We start from the raw sequence: 8,030 nt of genomic DNA on the forward strand, positions 1-8,030 counted from the left end.
TCCTCTCGCCCTGCCCTCAGGGGCGAGCAGTTTACTTACCCTCAGTCGCTCCCCGTGCGAGCCACCAAATGCCGCAGTCTGACTGGGCACAATTCAGGAGCCACTTGTCAAAAGAAACAAACTTTATTTTTAAAACTACAAACGCCAAACAAAACAGCTCCTCAGGAAAAACCCTCAGAGCCCAACTGCCACCACCGGCTTCCACAAGCCTCTCCCCCCCACACCAACAACCACCTCCCACAATCCTCCTGCTCTTGAGGCCGATTGGCTAGGTCGCGTGGGCGGAGCCAAAGAAGTCCCCCAATGAGCAGTTCCGTAGTCTGAAGGGCAGGGAAACAGCCCAATGAACATGACCGCAGAGGAGCCAATCAGCTAGATGTTGCTGGGGCCACTGTGAGCCAATCATCAGCTGGCAGTCTGAAGGGCAGGGAAACAGCCCAATGAACATGACTGCAGAGGAGCCAATCAGCTAGATGTTGCTGGGGCCACTGTGAGCCAATCATCAGCTGGCAGTCTGAAGGGCAGGGAAACAGCCCAATGAACATGACTGCAGAGGAGCCAATCAGCTAGATGTTGCTGGGGCCACTGTGAGCCAATCATCAGCTGGCAGTCTGAAGGGCAGGGAAACAGCCCAATGAACATGACTGCAGAGGAGCCAATCAGCTAGATGTTGCTGGGGCCACTGTGAGCCAATCATCAGCTGGCAGCTTGAAGGGCAGCTGGAAGTTTGCTGGGGCCCCTTTGGCTGTGGCTCTCAACAAAAACCCAACCAAAACCTCTTGTACTCTTTATATGTAGAATTGTACCTGATAGAATCTTAACTCTTACTAACCTTGATTTTAGTGAAGACATAGAAAGCATTCTCAAACCTTTTTCCACTTACCAATTTATTAAAACACATCTAATGTTTAAATATATTACCTTTTGGAATTTAAGTAGTCAAGAGTACTTCATTTTATATTTAGCAGATGATGTTTTATCACAATAACTTTGCAAATCAATCAGATGCCTCCTCCAACAAACACATTTGTGAAGATTGGTCCTATTTATATTAAATCTAATTTACTCATTTTAACTGTAAAAACCCAGATACCAGACAAGTACAGTTAACAGTGTTAGCCATCTCTTCCCTGTTGAAGAGAAATCATAGAAGCATGAATATTATATTATAGACCTTTTATGGAAACCAACACTCTGTTAATTGTCTGACCATCTAGAAAAATTTATGAGTTAGTAATTTTAATGACATTTTTACTCTCATCTGTTTACTTAATTTAAATTGAACCCTTTTTAAATTCACATGAAATAAAAGGTATTTGGATCTAGTTCTCATTTAAATTTTAATTTATGATTGCTTCTTTATCCATATGCCAATTTTGATACCATGTACATGGTATATGGACATGAGCACCTATGCAGACACAACAACACAATACACAGGTGTGCACACATACACAAAACAGACAGGAAACAAAGGTCTTGTAGCTTTTTGCAGGTAGATCTCCACAGGTAGAAGGCAATGCTACAGATGTTTATTAAAACCTCCATTAGATTTAAACTGTTAGAAGTGAAAATAGAGCCTATCAGACTTTTGCATTACGGCTTGGACATGGGGCAGGCCTATATAGTTGGAAATGCTAGGTGTGAAGTCTGACAGCCATGGTGAACACTGAAATTAAAGGTTCAGGTGGCCACTTGTCCTCAATGGATATCAGATTTATTGCCAACATCACCATGTCTATGTTCTCCTTAGAATTTTGTAAAAGGAGATTTTTCTAATGTATTTGAGAATGAACTGTTGGAAAATTGGCTCTGAACAAAACAGAGTATAAAACCTCTATAATTAAATAAAATAAGATTGATCAGAAAAATATATTAATTTAGGTGCACAGGACCACACCTAAATTCACCACAAAACCATGAGCTCCAAAATGTCGAAATTTTAAAAAGAGGAGTTGTAAACATGACACAGCCATAATTACCCTAGTAGAGGAGCATGCAGAACATCTTCATCAGATCAGAGTGCACTTTTGGGTCAGATTCAAGTCAGTTCAGATATTTTAAGAATGTCAGAGCCCTGACATCCTCAGGCTAAGATTTTCAAGGTAAAGAAGACTTATATATATGAGATCATTCCATTTTCTTTCCTTCTGTTGTAGTGTTTAGGGAGGAACCTGTTAAGAAAGCAGGAGGTATAATGTGAAAGCAGATAAGATACCCATCATTTAGGTTCCACAGCAGCTTGAAATTAAAATTGACACCTTTTGTTTTCCTTTGGCCTCAAACTGGTTTTGGGTAATCACCTCTGCAATTTACATTTCAGATGCAAGCCTTGGAGGGATAAAGATCTGGCAGAAGCTATGAAGTAAGGGAAGGTACTGTGCTGAGCTTGAGAAGCAAAACCTCATACAGAGGCATTTTAACCATGTTTCCTTTGGCAAAATCAGTCTCTATGGTGTGGTGTTATAGTTTATGTTTCCTCAGGAGATCATTTTCCCCCCATTTTGCAATCAGGCCAGGCGTGGATACAGAAAATTATGAGCCATAATCTCCCATTAATAGTTTTGAGGATAAGGACTCCCTCTGGACAACAAAATGAAACAAATTCATGAAAGAGAACTCGAGTGTAAGGGTTCTGACTGTGGAAATACACAGGGCAAACTCCCAGGGGTAACAGTCACCCTGTTTCCCATGCTTGGAATATTATGCAGTTTCTCCTAGGAACTAATAAGATAACTAATACATGTGCAATGTCTAGCTGCTGTGACAATGCCCTGCGTGAGGAGGCTCTGTGCTAGAGTCTTATCAGCCTTGACCTTGATCTAAGGCACATATAGGTATTGGGAGTAAAGGAACTTGCTTGCTAGATAACTACAATGTTTCACCAAGCTCTGATGCTCTTGGACCTGCCCACCTAACAGTAACTTCAGAAAGTGGAATTTCTTGAGAACTACACCAAGCTCCTAACATTTCATATTGTAACTGTAGAATGCAACTGCACAATAAGCAACTTTATTGATACAATAGACAACAATGTAGTTATGACACTAATGACCTAATGTAACCTATTGGTATAAATAAATGTGGCCATTTAGATGAGTAGCTATTTTTCTGCCTCTGCATCTTGTCTCTGTGTCTCCTTTTATTTCTTTGCACACAAGTGCCAAGGAACTTTCTCTTTGGCTAGGGGATATCTCCCCAGTATTGTAGCTTCTAGCTCTTGAAGCCTCTAGTGGCCAGCAGCTTCTGCCCCTCTTTCTATGGTTGACCTCTGGATTTAACTGCTGCCACACCAGTGTGGTCATAATATCTGTTTTGGGTGGCCATGAAAAAGATGCAAGCCCCCAGATCAGCCACCCTTACCATGTGATTTGCAATCCCTTGGAGAACATGGAGCTCCTTTTTGTAATGAATCTTGATCTGTCTGTGTTGAACCCACCCTTCGTTAAAATTTGTGGGGAAGAAAATTGGGCCTCGCTTAGAAGGGAGGATCATAGCTGAATCTAGTTTATATTTTTGCTGCCATTGGGGAATTTTAAAACAAGGTCTGAGAAGTCCCTAGGCCTGCACATAGGAACCTTGGACTATTTCCTTCTTTTTTGCAGAATAGGCTAAGCTGTAGGATGGTATTAAAATCTTTATTTCCCTCTGATGGCCATGATTCTCTATTGGAGAGTTGTAATGAGACCATGCTAGGCAGCAGAATAGCATTAGGGGTAAAGGATGGAATAAAGAGTTTAAGCTCACTGTGGCCAAAGGAATCTCCAGAGGGTGAAGAGGACATCTGGTGACTGCTGAATGCTTAATGCCCTTATCCCCAGGGCATCTAAGCCAAAGGTGGGATTGAAAGGCTGTGGGTACAGATCTCCCTTTTTGCAGTCCACGAAGCTTGTGGGGCACACAGGAGCTCAGAAATAACAATAGAGAATCCCTACAGTCTTGTAGAGCCTTAAGTGTGAACAGAGAGAACCCAGGCATTTCCTTATGAACCACTCCATGGGAAATGTCCCTCTCTCAAGTGCTAGAGTCTGATGGGCAAGGGGAGGGGAGTGCTCAGGAGGAGCAAGCACGGGAGAGAGCAGTAGAGCTCACACAGAGGTGTATGTGTTGCTGGGGCATTTGCTCAGCACTGTTTGATCCACCAGTTGCCATTAAGATTCCACCCTACTAGGGCTATTGGAAGGGGAGGTTGGGGGAGAAACCTTTGAGATTCACTGGGGAGTTGCCTTGTCCAGAATCTCACAGTTGTTTCCACCCTTTGTACCTCTATAGGCAACTAAAGGAAAACTGGGATTAGGGACGCTGTCTAATGATGCCAGACAGCCTCTGAACCTGGATGCAAAGTGAGAAATGGCTTCAGCAGACACCAACATGTGAGACCCACAGTACAGTGATTAGGAGCCACCCAGGCAGTGAATCCTGTCACCTGAGTCTTGTAGAATGGTGGCTTGCACCAACTGCATTTAATTGGCCAATGGGTGTCCATGATGTCCTCCAGAAAGGAAAAAAAAAGGGAAAGCTGTGGGTGAGGAGGAGCTGACCTCAGTGGTGATCCTGGATGAACCCACATCTGATACTGGTCTTGAAAATTGGGATTGGGTCCTCATTCACCTGTTCTGGAAGAGTGATCATTCAAGAACTGCCGAGGCCATGAAACAAGGTTTATTTAAAGGAGGGGGGAGGGGGGAGGGACAGGCTGCAGAGAGGAGGGAGGGGTCCAGAGCTGGTGCCCGAGGTAGTGGGAGAGGGGGTGTCCTGGCCCTTTATAGGTTTTAGGTTTCTTTTCTTCTCATGCCCCTCCTCCTCTTACCTTGCCTATGTGGTGACCAAAAGTCAGGAAAGGAGGCCCCCAAGGGGTGCTCATTCACAACTCCTTGCTGGGAGGAGCACGTTCCTGGAGGTGAAGGTGACCTTGGTGCAGGTTTCCAGGAGGCAGGAGTTCTCTGGAGGTATCAGCATTTATTTCCTTTTGAATGAGCCCCCATCTTCCTGACCCAAACGTTCATCTGTCCCTTGCCTGGTCTCCAAGGCGGGGGTCAGCGAGGCAGCCATGCTCAGAGTTGTGGCTTTGAGGAGAGAGGGGTCCCGAGTCCTCTGGTCTCATTGATCCATGACTGGACGAAAGACTGGGAAGCCAAGGGAACTGCAGAAGATGGGCCCGAGTGGGAGGAAGTGGGGCACTGGGGGAGTGTCTGGAAGGTTACCTCTTCCCTGTGATCCTTCCTGTTGGCCTCTGCTTCCTGGCCACTGTGAGGTGAGCAGCTCTGCTCCTCCATGTTTTCCCGCCAGGATGTTTTGCCTCACTAAAGGCCCAAAGGTATCAGGGCAAATGACCTTGGACTGACACCTTGGAAACTCTGGGTCTACATAAATTTTCCTCCTTTCATTTAATTTTTTCAGTTATGTTATCACAGCACCAAAAAGCTAACACAAGTGGCTTGTATCCTAGTGCCCAGCACACCAACCGCACACAGCAGAGACCCAACAATACTTGCTAATTGTTTAATTAGTGTAATCTGTTGGTTTAGGTGAATTTAGTGGCCCATTTTTTAATCTCTCCCTTTCTCACAGACAGACTTTGGAAGGAGCTCCCATGGAATCCTACTGTAGCCAAGGCCATAAATTCTCCTTGGGTGCTGGACAATGGACTCATTGATAAGAAAAGAAACTGCAAAGAGGACTTTGGTCCTTGAAAGAGAAACCTAATATATGTTCCTTCATCTGGAATTTCTGGACCAGCTATAAGAACCAACAGACTGAAAAGGAACCCCGAAGACTCACCAGGACACAAGGTAAGGTTCCCGGGAGTTCCTCAGAGAAGCCTCCACAGAGACTGGGCCCTAGACAGGACCTGGGAAGTGCCTCTTGGGAGCTGCAGGGAGTCAGGATGCTCCTGTAGGTGAGCAAATCCAGCCTGATGGGGCCTCTCAGCAACCTGGCCTTGGAGAAGGGGAGCCAGGCCACCTGGGAGTAACCGAGAGTCAGAACAGGTCCCTGAGGCTAGTTCCCATCTCTGCAGGACATTGCAGTGTCCCCCTAGAAGCTGGAAACCCTGCATCTGCTGGGAGACCACTCTGAGTCCAGCCCTGGGTGCCCTGTGATCAGGATTATTCAGGGCCTGGAGATGGGATGCAGGGAAGCCTTGGGACAGACCTCCTGCTTTGCTCCTGAGGTTTCCTGGCAGGAAGCAGAACTGAATGGGTCTCGGGGGCCTTTACAGGGCTCAGTCTTCTGTGCCCATTGTTAGGTCTTCAGTTGTCTTGTTTGTCACACATAGAAGAATGAAGCCTGCTCTGAAAAGGAAGAGAGAACTAATCCATTGTCTCAGGTCATGAAGCAGAGCCTGGCATGCAGCACAGTATTCCTCATGAAAACAAAAGCTTTAATTCTCATAATTCAAACCTCAGCGTCAGCATTTCCTAGCTGTGTGTCTGTGCTCCAGTTACCTAACCTCTCTCAGCCTCCAGTACCTCAGCTGCAAAATGATCATGGTAATAATGGGTCACTGGAGGAACCGCCTTCCCCCTGCAGGCCTGAGAGGCATAAGCACTGGTGGTCGCTGTGGTTGTTCTTATGACCCACTCCCCTAGGAACCCTGCCCTTCCTTCCCAAAGCCAGGAGGGCTTGGGTCTAAGAGGTTGCACGTGCTGCCTGCCAAAGCCTCCGTCTGCACTGTGGAGTCTCCTGGTGGATCTGAGATCCCTTTAGAACAGTGACAGCACCTTGAAGTGAGCGTAGCAGCCAGGAAGGAGGAGTCTGAGGCCCGAGTCCACTACTAGAGCTGACCATGCACAGGCGGGCCCTTCCGGCTCACTGCCTCCTCTCCCTGCTTTGCAGAGATGTGGGTAAGAGCCACCTGAGCATGAAGTCCTGGGGAATGGCTCAGCTGCCAGGTGGCAGACAGGACAGGTGTTTTCTTGAGCAATAGCAGAGCTGCAGGGGCCTTGGAAACCAGCTAGAAGGTAGAAGATGGAAAGCGAGGAATTTCCTGAATTCCTGCAGAGCCCGCGTTTTTGACATTCGGGTTCCAAGGAAAGGGAAGTCACAAGGAGAAATGGGGGGTGTTTCTGAACAGTCATGGGTCTCAATCTTCTGCAGCAGCAGGGTCGCTTGGAGAGCCTGTTAAGCCACAGACTGCTGATCCCCACTCCTGGAGTTTCTGGGGAAGTGGTCTGAGAATTTGCATTTCTAGGAAGTCTTGAGGTGATACTGAAATGGGTCTTGAAAATCAGGATCGGGTTCCCATTCCCCCGGTGTTTAATTTTAAACACCCAAGAAATACAGTGGCAAGAGCAACAAAAAGTAAATTTTATTTAACCACAGGACATGGAGAGGAGGGAGAGAGAAGGGGCGGGGATACTCCTGGGGAGAGGAGGGGACCCAGTAGATCTTGTGCCTCTGGGAGTGGGGGTGCTCCACCCCTTTATAGGTTTCAGGTTTCCTTTTCTTCTCATGCTCCTCCCACCATCATGCCCAGGTGACCAGCAGGTGGAATGACCAAAGGTGAGAAAGGAGCCACCCAGGGCGCACACACTGAGAACCCCTTGCACTGGGAGGAGCAATTCCCTGGAAGGTCTTTCCAAAAAGGCCATTGAGTTAGTGCAGGGGTCAGGTGGTGTCTTCATTCCCTTTCACATTTACCCTGATGTGCAGGGTCCTCGGGCTCCACACTGCCCCTTGGGTGTTCCTCGCTGGAACACTGGGCTGTGTTGGGCCTGGTCTCCACAGTTCACCCACTGCTTCTTACTCAGGTGGACTTTTTAAAGACTTGATCTTATTTTAATCAATTATTTTAACTTTATCCATTAATCTTTCATAAGCACACCCAAGGCCAGGCAGACCACAAGCAGCTGACACACAGCCTACACCTGAGGATGACTTCGGTAAGTGCCTCTTGAATTTTAAGGGAAAATCCACACCGGGTCCACGGCCCATCAGAGGGGCTCGGTCCAGATGGCTGGTGTCAGGGAGGCTGAGGACCAGCCTCAATGTTGGAAGCTGTGCACACCTTCTAATCCTACAAATCTCAG

The sequence above is a fragment of the Urocitellus parryii genome, chromosome 4 (genome assembly GCF_045843805.1).
Source record: "Urocitellus parryii isolate mUroPar1 chromosome 4, mUroPar1.hap1, whole genome shotgun sequence".
Taxonomy (NCBI): Eukaryota; Metazoa; Chordata; class Mammalia; order Rodentia; family Sciuridae; genus Urocitellus; species Urocitellus parryii.